We start from the raw sequence: 17,158 nt of genomic DNA on the forward strand, positions 1-17,158 counted from the left end.
AAGCCGCTGAAAGCGCGCTTCATACGCTGACACCGCGCCGCCGACTCCGTCCGCTTGTTATTTATATCAGCGTTCGCGCCTTTCATTACTCGTCGCGATGTCCCCCCCCCCTCCGCCCCCAGCTATCTCTGGCGCGTATGAACGCGTGAGAAAAGAAGAACGTCGGGTTCTATTAATCTGAAGGTAAACACGCGCGCATCTCGCGATCTCTCGGCATCTCGGGAACTCCGTTTCCTCGCTATCGCGTTCCGACGCGATGCGACTCGCTCGGATTCCTTCGCGACGAAGTAACGTTGCGAGATTTACCGTTTAGCTGACGGACGACACACGAGAGGAGAAACGGCGTCGCCAAACGGTTGCTCGCGATATTCGATCGGATCACGCATACACGCACGCACGCACGCACGGACTGACATACGGACAGCCAACAACGACGTCCCGAGTGGAACAACATCCGCCACCTCGTATTACAGAGGAGCCGCACGAACGATCGGCGGTATGTCGCGTTCAGGCCGCTGTAACAACAGCGAGACCAAAGAAGCGGCGTAATAAGCGCTCACATGCCGTGAGCGCTTCCGCAAATTGCGTTTCTTCTGCTTTCCATCGGCGGCTTGCCGAAGTTTGCCCCGCCGTATTCCCGCGCGTTCGTGTCTCTACGTGAGTATGTATGTGTGCGCGCGCGCGCGCACGTCACCGAGAGATGAAGCCGCTAGTTTTACGGGTCGCGTGGAAAATGTATACGCGAGATTTTCCAGGGAGAGAGAAGCGCTTGCTCTTCCTCCCTATATCTCCCTCACCACCCCCCCCCACACTCTCTCTCTCTCTCTCTCTCTCATTCCGTTCCCTCTGCCGCGACAAAGTGAAATCTCTCGGGTACATCGCGCGGAAAGCTCCCGAATTATTTATTCATGGCGAGCGTAAAACTCACGAGCGGAATTTAGTCCGGCATTATTTTACGCGTTGCTCCTTCTCTCCCTCTCTTTCTCGTTGAGCGCCCGCAGCTGTAGCTTTTTAGCTTAATCCTTAAGTCAGTTATAAAATTGTTAATGACCCGCCATTAAGGATAATTTCGCCGACCACCTCGCCGCGAACAGTTGCGCTTCATCGCGCAATGTTTAAACGCAAATCCGCCGAATGTTAATGCATCTCGCGAAGGCGAGAAATGTATTTCCGCTCGGGCCGGTATATATACTTAATACATTACCGATCAGGCGCGCGCGCGCGTTATTATTTAGCACGAATCCGCAAACTTTAATTCCCCACGGGGCGAACGTACGCGACGCGAAATCTTCATCGAGAGAGAGAGAGAGACCCATCCCCTCCCACTCTTTCTCTCTGTCTCCCCGCTGTCGCGAGATTAATTATTTCCAGCTCGACGCCCCGATCGAAAGTCGTCCAAACAATCTCACAAGTATTACCGGAGATTACAGTTAGCTGCGCGCCCGGCGAAGAGATTTCCTCCGAGATCTCGTCGTTAACAATGTCGAGTATCGCGCGGATGTCGAGGCAGGGGGGAGGGAGGGAGGACGGCACACACCCAACGTTACATTACTTCGCTATTACTCGGGAAAGATTCTAATTACGCGAGCTCGCAGCTTCTTTGCGACGGACGAGAGGCTTTCTCTCGCCCGCTCGCTCGCTTCGCTTCCGAGAGAGCTGACTTTTCAGCGAGATTTCACGGGGATGGCTTCTCATTGTGCCGGCTGTTTGCCGACGAGAAGAAGCGGCGTGCATGCATCGGCGAATGTGTGAATACGTGTGTGCATTTCGCGGTGAAATATGCACGCCGCATGCGTGCTTTCGCTCGCTCCGTTCGTTCGTTCGTTCGTTCGTTCGTTCGTTCGTTCGTTCGTTCGTTCGTTCGTTCGTTCGTTCGTTCGTTCGTTCGTTCGTTCGTTCGTTCGTTCGTTCGTCCGTCCGTCCGTCCGTCCGTTCGTTCGTCCATTCGTCCGTTCGCGTCTGGAAGATTCGCCTTTTTACCCGCCAGCCGCAGTCGCGGAACGGGACGGGACGGGACGGGACGGGATTTACCGGTGAGGCCGGTAAGACTCGGTATTCATATTCCGCCTATTAAGATATCCAACGCGAGAGAGACGCGCACGCGTGAGCGCGCTTTGACTACTCTAGCGCGTTTTCTCATGTTTCTTAATAACTGTTAATCTCAGCGGACCGTTAATGTTATTAGCGTTAACGCGCGCGAATCGCCGTCGATGCGTCGCGGACGCGCGCGCGCGCACGCACCGCCGGTGAAATTCGCAAAAAGTCGCCGGCGATTTTTGGCTCCGCGCGCGGTGTGTCGTCGCCGGCGATACCGTGTCTTAAATCCTTCCACCTGTCACCGACACCTGAGATAAATGCCTCTCTCGCGGCAGAGATGATAGACTCCGCGCTGGGAAAGCGCGGCTATCGGCGGTCGATTATTACGGTCCTGCGCTGTCAAGGCGACACGTCAATTTCTAATCCGTCGTCGTCGTCGTTTTCGTCGTCACTCACACTTGCGTGCGTGTCGTGCGTGTGTATATATATATATATATATATATCAATCTATATTCTTAAAATTAATCCACACTTTATATATCTTTGCTGCTACTCGATTATTTTCTATACCACTCCGTCCCGATTTTAATATCGCACTCTAATGACGATTTTTCATCGCCACCCTTATCGAGCACGGATTTTTCTTCCATTCAGCGGAACGCGCAAATTTGTCGAATCATCTACAGCCGGCGTGCATGCATACGTACACGCAAGGTGCTTTCGATTTGGCGTACACCTTGCGTACTCCCCCGACCGCCGCTCGAAATTTATGATCCGCTCTGTGCTCGACATTATGTACAAACCGCGTTTCTATTACCATTTAAATAGCGAGAGTCTCATATCTTACCGGTCGATAAATCTATCCCGCCGTTGTCGGCGCATCGCCCATGCATTTTTCACGCTGCCATTTTTCCGTCGTGAGGCCGTGGGGCAGGCAAGCACAGGCGATGCAGGCAGGCAGGCAGGCAGGCAGGCAGGTATATCCGCTTTCTCGCGAGAACGAGGAGGCACTTACTACACGCGCCACGCCGCTACCGATAAACTAACGTCGTTACCGGAAACCACCGCGGGCAACTTTGTACTCTCCGAGACCGAGACCGGGACCGTCCGGCTGCTGCTGCTCTGCGCGCGATCGCGCCGCTCGATATTGCTTTTTATCCGGTAATCTCGTTCGCGAGTTTACGACAGGCGCCCGCGTAAATATGCATCGGTCTCCCGATGCGAAACTTGGTCATTTAAAACTTCAGCCGCGGGACGTATCGCGGAGAGGCAGCGACCAGCGCGAATCTCCACTTCGCGTTCGTTCGCGCTACGTAAAATCTTGGAGAGCTCCGCTATCTCTTTCGCTTGTCCTCCCTTTCTCTTTCACTCTGCGTCTAAGGAGACTCTCACGGAACCCGAACGATATTTCTCTTCCGACGTTATTTTCTGTCTCTTTATCTCTCTCTCTCTCTCTCTCTCTCTCTCTCTCTCTCTCTCTCTCTCTCGCTCTCTCTCTTCTCCTCTTCGGATATCGCACTGTTTGCCCGCGTCTCCATTAGAGACACGAAGAGTCCACGATCTCGAGAGATCGTACGTGGGAAAATGCTCGATGCGCCGTTCGACGGATTCGCGAGAGGGATGCTTCTCTCGACGCGAAAAGACTCGACGCGTCAATCACAGTGTCACGTTAAAATATTCGCCGTTTAAAAGATTCGCGAGGAAGTGGATTTCGCGAGGGAACGCGTATATGCGCAGTCTTTCTAAATTATCCTCTTCCGCCGGCGCGAGCGGCCGCGCGCGGGCGGGAGGATCTCGCCCGACAGTTCTTATTAATCGTTACTTGAATATTTGGCGTCGTAAAGTATTCCCGTAAATTGAAACGTGTACGAATGTGGTCGCGCAGCCATTTTCCGCGGACTCTCGTGTCTCAAATGGATTTCCCTATAACAGAAATCCAACTTCCGAGAAGTCGGACGATAAAGATTTTAAGAGCTTGCAACGAGCGGAGGAGAGTGAACGAGCGGGAAAGCGAAGGAGAGCAAGGGAGAAAGAGATGAGGGGGTGGGAGGGGGGGAGAGTTCCGTTTACATCTTCGCGAAGAGGAGGAGTCGATTCCAAATTCATTAAAGCATAAATTCTTACTACGGACTGCCGAGTTTTCCGAGACACGCTGTATACACGGCGCGAAGAGAGGAGAAAAGGGCAAATAAGGTGGGAGAGGGGGAGGAAGAGGTAGGTGGATGGCGAAGCACAGGTGGGCTCGTAAAGAATGGAAAAAGAGGGTTTAACCGAACTGAGGGATCGCGCGCGCGCGCGCGCGCTTCTTAAAGCTCGTTGCCGGCGAAAGCTCGTGAAACGAGCGAGCGAGCGAGGCGTACCATTCGTTCTCATAAAGCGGAGAGAGGAGAGGAATTAAGTTCGCGGATATATAAACTGGCGCGCGCCAATACCGAACGCGCACGTGTTGTAACGGTAACGCGCGTTGTTCGTAAACGGTGAAGAGAGAGAGAGAGAGAGAGAGAGAGAGAGAGAGAGAGAGAGAGAGAGAGAGAGAGAGAGAGAGAGAGCGGGGAGCGTGTGGAGAGGAAATTTTTCGGCACCGCGGATCGTAAATCCTCATTTGGCTGAGCTCATCTTCGGCATAAACTCCGCGTCATAATTCGCGAACACTTTCCCAAGCGACAAAAGCGAAGGAGTGATGGAAAGAGCGGAGGTGCGATCATGGAGGAAGATAGAGTGGAGTTGGAATTTTTCGTCGCGTCGAGTCTTGTGCTCTCTGATCAACGCGAAAATTCTGATCGATCGACGTAGAGTTATTTTTTCCCATTCGTCAGTGACGAAATTCGGGATACACGATGCTCGCGGAGTAACTGCAGAATTATTCTACACGCCTGTTGACGCCTGATCTGATGAATCAATCGGAAATATCTCGAATATCTTTGTCGATATCTGTCGAGTGAGCTTTGACGAATATTTATATGTTTCAGCTGTTACCCCTTATAGAAAACAAAAAGCTTAGTAACGAACGAAATTGCCCGTGGATCCGTTTTTCGGAGTTTTACTCCTGCATTCGACGCACGGAATTAGGAAACTGCCGACACGGTGAATAGAACCGTTCGCTCGGCGCGACTCCCTAATTGTTTCGAGCGGTGTAATAACAAAAAAAATGAAGCGGTATTGTTCCACGCATTTCACAGTTTCGAATCAGTTGCGGGGATCGGTTGTGGAGTTACGATTCGTAAGGTACGGTGTGTTCTGCCATTCGTATACGCGTGCAACGCGGAACAATAATACAATGCGCCGTGGTCGAGTGAAAAAGAAAAAAGCACAAACATCACTCGCGAAAGTGCAACATCCAATTAGTCCGTCGTATTTAACGAAACAGCTATCAATCAGCAATGATTTCACCGGCTGTAACGCGTATCGCAACGTAATCGGTGCAAACGTCGCTCGACGTTGAACTTAATTGAACATTGCAACAATTACCTTAATTAGCAGCCCTATAATGAATAAGTCAGCGCGATGGTAATTATCGCCTCGCGCAAAATGCAGGATCTCCATCGCGCGCATTTACATATTTATGACGCCGGTGACTATGACGCGCGGTAATTACATTATTGCCGCTGTCATCAACTTTCATGTAATTTAATAGCTACTCCACGCGCGCACGCGTACGCGCAGTACGGTTATCAATCAACAATAAACGTAATTGTGTAAAGACGGAAAGGGAGAAAGAAAGAAAGAGGGGGACAGCGAGAGAGAGAATCAATCACTCTCCGAACGTGCACGCATCGCGAAAGATTTCAAATCTTTCGAAACACTGCCGCGATTCTCACTCGTTTCCTCTCGCGACGAGTAATAATTGTACGCGCAATTGCGCAAACAGTCGACGAATCTCAACTTGACTCTCAATTTCGACTTCTCATTTCGTTCTCTCTCCGAATAAGATTTGCGATATATATATATATATATATATGATGACCACCGCTAACCGATGACCGAGGCTAAGATTCACCAGGCAAAAATATCACGGACATCGTTTCGATGTCGCGGCGGACGCGACGGCGCACGTAGTGCGCCAACGCGCGCGACTGCGTGTCTCCCCGAGACGTCCGAGGGTTAAAGGCCAGTCGATTATTCGAGACGGAGACGGCAACGCGACGACGAAGAGGGAAGCTCTTCATTCGGGATTCGAGCTTGTCGAGGCGCACAGAGAGCAGCGCGGAGCGACGCGAACGGTGATACATAAAAGATGTATGGGCGAGCAGCGCGACGTTGCGTCTCTCTCTCTCTCTCTCTCTCTCTCTCTCTCCTGTCTCTTTCTCGTATTCCTTTTTCTCTCATTTTACATGGCGCGCCCGCTGTTTCCGAGGATTACACTACGCGCTGCATACGCGATTCCCGCGATGCAACAATGTATTACACACGGCGACGACGACGAGGACGACGGCGGCGGCGACGCGCCGTCCGGGCACGAGAGAGAGCTGCAACGTCACTTGGACGAATGTATGCTTGATGCTGCTGCCACGGGGAGACTTCGCTCATCGCCGAGAACGAGCGGAACGGAACGAGCTGCCCGTCATGCTTACTCCGCCGAATCGGGCCAGGGCTCGCTCGGAATGATTAAATCGGTGTGGCTAGGGAGCGCGGGGAGGGAGGGGGGGGACAGGTCCGATATTTTATCGACCTCGCCGACGTGGCTGCGTCCGCGTGATCGAGGAAAACGCGATTGCGAGGTGCGGGTGAACCTTTCGCATCGCCTACGCCGCGACGCTTCTCGAAGATGAGCGACGCGATAAGGTGAATCAGCACGTTTATCCAGTAACAAAACGAAAGGACGAAGGAAGGAAGAAAGGGAGAAAACAGTCGACGAGCTTTTTAACGCGAACATGCTGCGGTTAAAAGCCGGCTGTCAAAGCCGTGTCAGCGAGAAGTCAAGGACGCGCCTTGTTTTACGAGCGAGTTTTAATTCCGAGAGATCGGATATTTGTCCGCGCTAATTTATCTTGAGAGCGAGGCCTGTGTGTGTGTGTGTGTGTGTGTGTGTGTGTGTGTGTGTGTGTGTCTCGAAAATCATCCGTCGTGATCGAATGATTCTTACCGCGCGCAACTTTTCCCGCAGAATCGGGTTCGCGGACTCCCACATTCTTCCGTTTACGTTGGCGACACAGAGGTGATCTCACCCGTCAAATAAATTTGCGTCACCGACGACGAGCCCGGAATCCTCTCAATTACCGATTGACTTCAGACGAGTTAAAATGATGTGAGACCACCGCGAGACCTGATTTTTCCGAGATTTCCCTTTCTCTTCTCTTTTTTCCTTTTTATACAAATAGAGGGAACGTCGAGGTGTCGCGATCGCGTTTCGCGAGGAACAGATAACACAAAACATTATTCAAACAAACTCGTCTATATACGGAGTCAGCGAAATACCGTCGGAAGTGACGCGTGAAAATTCCTCGTCACGTCACGGGAAAAAAGACACGTGATTTTTCAGAGACGTCAAGTCCGCTTAATCCCTCGCGTTCGCGTTTAACGGGCGACTAAAGACACGCGCGACGCGCACATGCCCGCCGAGTTTTCATAGTTTCATAAAAAAGGAGAGGAAAAAGGAAATGTCCCACCTAGACACTGCATTTCGCCCCGAGGGGATCCGCGTCTGCTTACCCCGATCGCGGCTTTTTTCCCCTCCAAATTTTATCTGTCGTAGTTTTCACCGTGACGCAACGCCCGCACTTTTCGCCTTTTTCACCCGTTCATTAACGCGCGTTAATCGCGTCTCCGTCTACCGTCCATTCGCCAGAGGTATTTACCGTTCATTCGACCAAGGAGGCGCGGCGATAGCGCACCGATAGCGCACATTCTCTCTCTCTCTCGCTCTCTCTCTCTCTCTCTCTCTCTCTATCTCTCTCTATCTCTTTCTCTCTCAATCATCCCGTCCTAGACATCGGCCTTTGTAATCAGAACCCGGAAATTATACGCAGTTAGACTGCTCGAATTTGCCATCAACGGACAGAGACGCATCGGGCGGCAGGCGGAAGATCGAGGAGCGGAATATCGGTGGGAGACAGAGAGAGAGAGAGAGAGAGAGGAGAGAGAGAGAGAGAGGGAGGGACACGGATCGCGAGCGGAAGATGGATACACACGTACACATGAATATGCGGACAGGATAGGCGGATAGAAAGGGAGGCGGCGAGGATCCCGATGATGCATCGGTCGTATTGTTTCATTAGCGAGCCATTGACGTGTGCGCCCGCGAAGGCGCGAGCTAGGCTGCGCGCGCGCGCGCGGCCCGGCCCGGCCGGCCTCGCTTCTTTTCCCCGAGCGCGTCGGCCATAATGCCGCGCATAAATTACGGCCGCGGGGCTGATTGTCCGCGATTCAATGACAGCGTATTATCGGACATTAATAGCTCCGGCCGCATTCACGTCAGCTCACGCTGCCGATGGCCGAGTTATTGTTCTCCGCCCGTCCGCCCGCACCTGTCGCCGTGTCTCCGCTACAGCCGCCACCGCCGCAGGGGTAACATTCATGAAGGGCTGCGGGCGACACTCGCTCGCGCGCGCGCGCGGTCCTGCGGGTCTCAGGTGCGACGATCGATCGGATATCGCAGACTCGCGCTTTTTCGCCAGAGTCCGCGGCGGTCAAATCGCGAGACGTCGCGCGTCGGCCCGACGTGCGAGCGATCGCGCGACACGCGCGGCCGAGAAAAACTTACGGTATCAATTCGCTCGGCGCGGTCGGTTGGTTCTTAAAAAAACTTCACCCATCGATCACGTACCTGAAACAGAGAAATGCGCAACGCGGTTAGTACGAGTACCTGTTTCGCTGCAAGCGCGCGCGCGCTTGCAGTCATCTCGGCGATATTATTCTGACTTTCTTCGCTGGGCGATTTTTTGCCTGCGGGGAACAATATTCGGCGAGTTCGTATTCCAGTTCGGCCCGATCGAATGGCACGTGAGCCCAGGTGAGCACGGGAGGGAAGAGAAGGGCGGGATTGGAAGGAATGTGGAACGTGCTCGTGTCGTGTTGCAGTCGCTTAACGTCGCTCACAGTCGCGGCTGTTGGGTCTCCGCTATGGGCGGTTGGCTGATATCGATCTCCGGGGTTAATTCGTAACAATGTTACGCGGGCGATAAAACGACGATAAGCCGCGGTCCGACTTATCTCTCGGGAATTATCAGCGCGCGTGCTCGAGCGGCGCGCGCTGAAATTTCATGCCGTGGCTCCGCTCGGCTCGACTCGCCTCTCGTCTCACCACGTCTCGACCGTCTCGTCTCGCGGTGAGAGCGACTCGGAGCCGTTCAAAAACGTAGCCGCTCTATAGCCGCACGTCGTAACGTTACGCTGTGCCGGATATTCCGTTTCACGAGCGAGCGAGAGAAGAGCGGCGAGCCAACGCGCGACTGTGTGTGTGTGTGTATAACGGCGCGCACGTGAAAATGGAAAATGAGCTGTGCCGTCTTTCTCTTCCCCCTCTTTCTCTTTCTTTCTTGCTTTTTTCTTTCTGTTTCAATTCCATCCGACGACGACGACGACGACGACGATGACGAGGACAAGAACGACCTCGCTCGTCCTAAAGTTGACGGTTTCATAGAGACGCCGCTATTGCCAGCCAGATTAAAAACTTTACGACCCCCTAAGCGGACGCATTCCGGCTTATCGTGCTTTTCAGCGTCGTCGCCGTCGTAATCGTGGCCGTCGAGGGATCGTCTCGCCGGCGATTTGAAACCGGGCGGAAAAATTTCGCGCGAAATCACGGCCGCGTTCGCGCTGCCTCAATTAGTGGGGCGAAAAGGACTGACTGCGAGGATCGTTGTTTCCGAGGGTGATCCTCGGCAGCTTTGATTTAAACGAAGCTCGCCCTTTCAAGCGTCTTCGCGCGGTCGTTGACCCCGAACTCGAGGTCAAGATTTTTCGCGACCGTTTGCAACCCCGCAAAGCGGGGTCACGACGAGCCCGCCTTCAAATGTTTGGACGATGAATTTTCATAAGTCGGCAGTGGTCGAAAAGTCGCCGGGGATATTTCTTTCGTAGGGTAGTATCGTATCGAACGTATCGATAGTTTGCGGATTCTCGATCAAATTTGGATCGAGGAGCAGCCGAAGAGGGGCGGAGAGAGTTTTAGGTTTTCGTCCAAATCCAATGGCGCGCCTTTCCGCTGAAAGCATTTTCGGCACAAAAGCGTATATTTCTCCCGGCAACTCGAGGGGGGAAACTGAAGGCGCGAAGAATAGAGGCGGGATAAAAATTCGCGTACAAGAATAGCGAGCAGCTGTAGAGGCGGGCGCTGATAGAAGCGTTTCCGCGCGAGGCAGGAGATTCGCATAGAGCGCGTGCGCTCACACACACCCCCCCCTCCCGTACCGCTCAAAAACGACGGGGCTAAATTTTCATTCCGCCTCTCGGCCTTTATTTTCGACGACAAAACCCGTTTCCCAGTTTATGGAACAAAGCTTTAGCGAGATATCAGGAAGCTTCGGCTTTTCCGCCGTCCAACGGAGTTTTTCCAGCGCACCTCAATGACGACGGTCATTGAAATTTGCGGCTGCTTTTATTTCGTAACAGCGTCGCGGAGAATTTCTCCTTTTCTTGTCGGCGAGGGCCGGAGAGAGAAAGGGAGAGAATGATGTGAACTTCGCGATGCGAGAGGCGACTCCACCACCACCAGCGTGAACTTCTCGGAGTTCGAGAGAGAGAGAGAGAGAGAGAGAGAGAGAGAGAGAGAGAGAGAGAGAGAGAGGCAGCAAGTTTGCGGCGAGAAAAACTAAACAACATTAGCCGATGACGTTGTGTTGCCGTTGTCGCGTTCTCTCCGCTCTCACGCGCAAGGAGGTGGATGCCGCGCCGCGAACAGCGGACGACGATATGAGGCAAGGCGATGTTCCCGACGGCGAAGCCGGGGCCTTTTTACGACGTCCCCGCCGCCACGTTGCCTCCTGAGCGTAAATTGCGTTAGTCGTGTCGCATTTTGTGTGCTTTCCAAAGTAAGGCGTCTCTGCCGCGCTCGCGGAAGAGTACAAGTAGGTTACATCGCAGTTTCTTGCCGGCGCGGCGCGGCGCGGGAGGGGAGGGGGGTGTGTTAAACGTAAATGTTGTCCTTCTAGATATCTCTCCCCGGGTACACACAAATATATATCGCGGGAACTGGAACATCCGATGTAATTCCGCAACTCCGCGCGGGCGGGAGGGAGGAAAGCTACTCAAGTTCCGGAGTGTTATTGACGTTATAATTATGCGCCGCGCTGCATCAACGGCGGGAAATATTTTAATGACGTTTACGCGAGACGCGACGCTTGATATTTACACTTGATACAATTACCGAACGCCGGGCGCGATAATGGCATTTGCGCGCTTAACGCGGCAATATCGCGCGCGTGATCCTCCGCTGCCCGACGATACATCAAACGCGCCACTACATCTCTGTCGGAAATTCTTCGGTGCCCGGAAAATCTCGAGCGCGGGCTGACGGGCGCGGAAGTGGGTGTTATCGCGCGGAATCGCGCGAGGAAAGCGTTAACCGAAAACGAAAGAGAGCGAGAGCGTCGCGACGACGAACGGCATCGCGAGCCGCGGAAAGCGTCGCTGAAGCGATCTCTCCACCTCCTCTCTCTCTCTCTCTCTCTCTCTCTCTCTCTCTCTCTCTCTCTCTCTCTCTCTCTCTCTCTCTCCTCCTACCCGCCGCCGGTGAAGGAGAAAAAAAGATCGCGGAAGAGTTACGAGGGGGCGAAATAAAACGGAAACGAAAGAGCGAGACGCGACAGGGTCGCGCCGCGCATCAAGAGGGCGTGCGCGGGGAAGTCGACTGGAGGAGGGGGATAAGCGCGATGAAATTTAGTGAGTCGTTAGTGCGTGACATTTTCGGCCAGCTGGTAGCGCGCGGTAACGGATTGCCGTTGCCCGGCTAACTACCCGACTCATTCACACATACTCGCACACGCGCGCATACACACGATGCGGTGGATATGGCGACCGGTGTACGTACGCGTTTTTAGAAATAAAAAGGTCCCTCCCCCGAGTGCCGTTGCCGCTGAGAGCACGGCAGGAGGCGAGAGGAGGAGGGAATGAAAGGGAAGCATTAATGCCCTCGGACACGGCGGTGTTATTGAAAACGAATTTGCGAGCTGCGAGCTGCAGCAGCGCGCCGGCGATATTTCCCGATATATTTTTATCAGCCGCGCGTTTCACGCCGCTCTCTGTCCCTTTCTCTTTCTCCTCGCGACGTGAGGGGGAGAGAGAGAGAGAGAGAGAGAGAGAGAGAGAGAGAGAGAGAGAGAGAGAGAGAAAGTATCATGACCTTTCACGGGTGATCTCTCCTTTAATCGAGGGACCTGAAACTTCTCTTGGATCTTTCTCGATGTTTTCCTATTTCTTCCGGAACGAATTTCGCGGAAGGACGAAACGGAGGACAACGGGAAAGTGATTTCTCGTCGGACGCGAAACAAATTACGATTATCGAATCGGGAAGGGGAAAGAGAAAAAGAGAGAGAGAGAGAGAGAGAGAGAGAGAGGGAGAGAGAGGGAAAGAGAAAAGAGGATGCCGTCAATAAGTTGATCCGCGCGCGTCTTTCCGAGCGCGAACATTTGATTTCTTTCGGAGATGAGGAAGATACGCGGCGAGAATCCGTCGGAGGAGATCCACGGCGGCGGAAAGTCGAGACGCGCGGCGCATGGCGCGGCACGCGTGTGCTGCGCCGCCACCCCGACGGGTTTGTTGTTGATTCAAGAAAACTGCTGTTGATTTAATTAAATGTTTGCCGAAGCGATGAAGTTTCGCCTGAGTTTTCTTTGTCCGCGCTGTTATTTCTGCGTTAGTCAAACATTTGCCTTACCGCGCCGCGCCGCGCCGCGAGGTTGGAACTTCCCTACTTGTGTTTTCTCCCGTTACACGCCCGTTAACGGTAGCGCGCGCCGGCACACGTGTGACGTATCGGAAATTGTTTCCGAGGCTAAATTTAACGCGCGTATTTTGGACAGGGATGTCATTAGCGCGCGCGATGATAAAGATCGTTCGTTTCGGGAAACGACGACAACGATGGTGTCGAGAAATATCGAGTCGTCGAATGTCCCTTTCTGATCCCGTCCGTCGACAGACTTAACTGCGACGCTCGCAATGTCAATACCGTAATTTCGTCGCACGAGCCATAAGAGAGTGTTATTATCGGGCGACGAATTGATTTTCGCGACTGTTATATGTATGCAGGTTATATGTATGCAAAAAGTCTCGTAATTTTTTCCCTCGCGCGCACAGGGGTGGCTGACACTTCGAGATATTAGTATAAGAGAATTTTTCAACGCGCGCCCGGAATTAATATCGGCGAGTATTTTATTATTTTCAGGCGCAGGCCTTCGATTTTTTTCACTCGCGCGCAACTCTGGCAAATTGCATCTGCTCTGACATTTTAGTTCGGGTTAACTCGGTCGACATTGGTCGATCAAACTAAATGGATAACTTTGTCATGAGCGTGACGGGTTTCATCATCGCTTTAATGGCCCTGACATTCTCAGCACGTGATCAGTGTTACAGTGTTACGACGAAGATAGAAAATAGAAAAATAATGAGAAAGGACGCTGCACAATTCATACGGCGAGAATACACTCCGAATCAGCTCTAGAACTGCCTGCGACTTCCAGCGCGATCCTATTTTTCCGCGGAATTACACTTGTTGCGACCAGCTCGAGCCCCGACGATAAAACATGAAATACGTCTCGTGAAGTATTCACTTTTCGATCGCCCCGCTGCTTAACTGCCTTTGCACGCGAAATAACGGCAAGAGCGGATCGATGTGTAAAGAGATATGCGGCAGCTTCGTTTAAGGGAAAAAGCCGCAGTCGCAGTCGGCAGGTGCATCGATCCATCTGCCGGAGAAAAAGAGAGAGAGAGAGAGAGAGGGAGAGAAAGAAAGAGAGAGAAAGAAAGAGAGAAAGAGAGAGAGAGAAAAAGAGAAGAAGAGAGAACGAAGTTCACGAGAGGTTACGTCTCACTAAACCGCGCAATATTTTCCTGTACCGTCCTCCCTGTTCTTCTCAACCGAGAAACGCGAGGTGCAGCAAGCAACAGCAACTGCTCGCGTCCTCCGTCCATGCGCCAGAATCACCCCGTATAATTCCGTGGGAAACGCTCCGCCGCGGTCGCGACCGCGTCCGAATCTAATCCGGCGAACTGACCGCGAAATCACGATGGTTGTATCATGACGACGCTGCGCTCTCTTCTCCCTTCCTCCCTCCCTCCATCTCTCTCTCTCTCTCTCTCTCTCTCTCTCTCTCTCTCTCTCTCTCTCTCTCTCTCTCTCTCTCTCTCTCTACTGCCAGAGATATCATCGTCAGTTGGCTGATTCGCGGCCGACAGTTTCAGCAGTTTCGCGCGGAAAGCCGTTGCTGCCGTCAAGACGACGATGCGTCGTTTTTTTTCCGCGTCGCGGACGGAGAAAAAACAACGCGCTCCGAAATGTGTACTGACGCGAGGCCACGTGGTGTGACGTCGTGACATTCGACGAGTTAATCGACAGTCCCGATGCGCTGCATTGTTCGGATGATTGAGACGAATCGCATGACTAACATTATCTCGTTCACAAATGAATAAAGACGCGCGATAATTCACACCATGTATTCCGCTTCTCCTTCAGAGAGGCAGGCAGAGAGAGAGAGAGAGAGAGAGAGAGAGAGAGGGAGAGAGGGAGGAGGGGGGAGATGAAACGTAATTCAGCCCCTTCATCAATCTTTCTTACGTATTATAACGTTACGTAGCAAACATTGCTGCAGAGAGCGAGATAATCAAGTGGGAAGATAGCGGCGCCGCGTGACGTTTCGCACGTAATCGCGCGTAATCCGCGGACGTGCGAGCGTCTCGCGTTTCTAACTGACTCGCTTCTCTAACGCCCAACCTCCGCCCGGCGGCGCCTCGCTCCCCTCGCGCGAGTCGGCATGCAATATATACATAAGAGAGCCGCGGCGAAAGAATCTCGCTACACGTTGCATTCATTAGAGAGGCGCGGCCGGATGCTCCCTCTTCTTCCTCCTCCTCCTCCTTCTCTGTGCGCCCATTTATCCCTCTTAATTCCGACGGCCCTCCATGTTCTCTCGCGCACTTTCGGTCTCGTTAAGGGATGAAGGAGGAGCGGATAAGAAGCGCGCGCACGACATCACACAGGGGCCGGGAACGAGCGCGAGCTTTATAACGCGTTGCTCAAATTCGCACCGCGCGGAAAAGTGGCCGCGTAGCCGGAGGTGCTACTCCCATGGCGGTGAGAGCGAGAGGCGCCTTCCTCTTAAGGCTCTTCCACACCTCCGTTTCCGAGGGTCGTCGTCGGGCGAGTTTACGAGTCGGAGTCACGGCTTGAGCGAGCGAGAGGAGACGAGCTTTACGCAACGTGCAGCTCGCCGTCGCGGAGAAATTTATTGGTCTTCGGGCGAACCTGCAGGTCGGAGGAAGGATGGACGGCTCCGGACGACCCGCTGATGTCCGGCGCAACACGAAGGCGCTTCCCGAAGATCGCGTGGTGAACGCGTCACGCGAGATAACTGCGAGTCGGCACACGTTCGGCGGTCTCGAGCGCGCGTCACTCGAGTGCGCACTCGTAATATCACTTGTGTGTCGCGCGGTCTCTTTTCTCTCTTAGCCAGATCGGATAACCGAGAGGTATCAGGATCGCTCCGGGTATCCGGCGGATGATCTCCTTATTGTGTCGTGTGTACTTGTGGGAGTTTCGATATTCCGCGTATAGATTTCATTCACTCTTCGCGGGATCGCGATGCTCTCATCGCGATCGCATGACCGCGCGATGCGCGGCTGACTTATGGGCGTGATTTATCCAGGAATCCAGCCGTGACGAACCGAAGCTGCCGAGAATACGACCGGGCGTCATCGCCGCGCCGATCCCGTTCGCGGAAATGTCGCGGCCTGCCCCGCGCGTGACTCACCCCGAGATCCACCCACACACGTGTGCGGGACTTGAATCGCGACGCGTGTCGGCGCGACGCCTCTCCTCGTCCTCTCCTGCGCGCGCGCGAGGATCGTCTAAATCCGAGCGCGTAAATTCGCTTTAACAGCCGCGCCCTCCCCCTCCCTCTCTCGACGCCGGGATGCGCCGTGCACGCAATCAAAGTAACGATTTAACACCGGCCGCGATCTAGATGCACCGTGCACGCTAACGAGCTCGGCAGCGCGGCCGAGAAAGGGGAGAGCAGAGAAGCAAAGCGGTGCTTTACGTTCTCTGGGCGTGTTCCGCGCGGCAAGAAAGCCGCTCGCTCGCTCGCTCGCGGACCCGGACGCGCGGAGAGACGGAATAAACGAAATCGCGTCTCGTGCGGGGCGATCCTGGAAATGATCCGAGGAGCAATTTGCCGGCCGGCTCGCTCGCTCGCTCGCTCGCTCGCTCGCGTTACAACACGCGCGTTATCGCCGCCGCCACCGCCGTGGGCCGCGCGCGCTAATATCTCGGAAGCGGGAACGAGCAGCGTGGCGTGGCGTGGCGGGCTCGACCAACTCCAAACAAGCCGCGAACAATGTTGCGGCGCGAAATTGCGGCGCGGACTTCAGCGTCTCGAGCGGCGGAGCGGCTCCGAAGGGAAACTCTCCGGGAGCCTCCGAGGTTTCCGTCGGAAAGTAGACGGTGAGATTTTCTCGGATCAATTTGCACCGCTTCCGCTCATCGCTCGTCGCGACGCGACGCGACGCGACTGCAACGTTCGAGTCCGCGAGTTTCGCCGTCGACGGAGCGAGATACTCGGGGAAGAAGTCTGCATGACGCTTGACGCGTGTCAGCCGCGCCGTCGCCTCCAGGATTAACGTGTCTCCACAGATTCTTGACACGAACATGGACGGTAATATAGTCGGGTCAATTTGCCCACCGACCGACAGAATTTCGATTCTATCGTCTCTTTCGCTACTCGTCTCAATTTCGATGCGATTTCACTCACACCTCTCCCCCGCTAAATCCAGAAACCTCGCGCGAGAGAATCGCCCCCGATCGAGTCTTCTTCTTCTTCTCCCTCCTCCTCCTCATCCTCCGACACCTCGCGCACATCGTGGGACTCGAAGCAGTCCGTCTCGATGCGAGCCGCGAGAGGCTGAAGGCGACAACATCTTCGGAGACATGTCGCGCGCCTTCTCCCCCGCGACCCCATAAAAATTACCCGG

Source organism: Harpegnathos saltator, unplaced genomic scaffold (genome assembly GCF_003227715.2).
Source record: "Harpegnathos saltator strain DR-91 unplaced genomic scaffold, Hsal_v8.6 scaffold604, whole genome shotgun sequence".
NCBI classification, from domain to species: domain Eukaryota; kingdom Metazoa; phylum Arthropoda; class Insecta; order Hymenoptera; family Formicidae; genus Harpegnathos; species Harpegnathos saltator.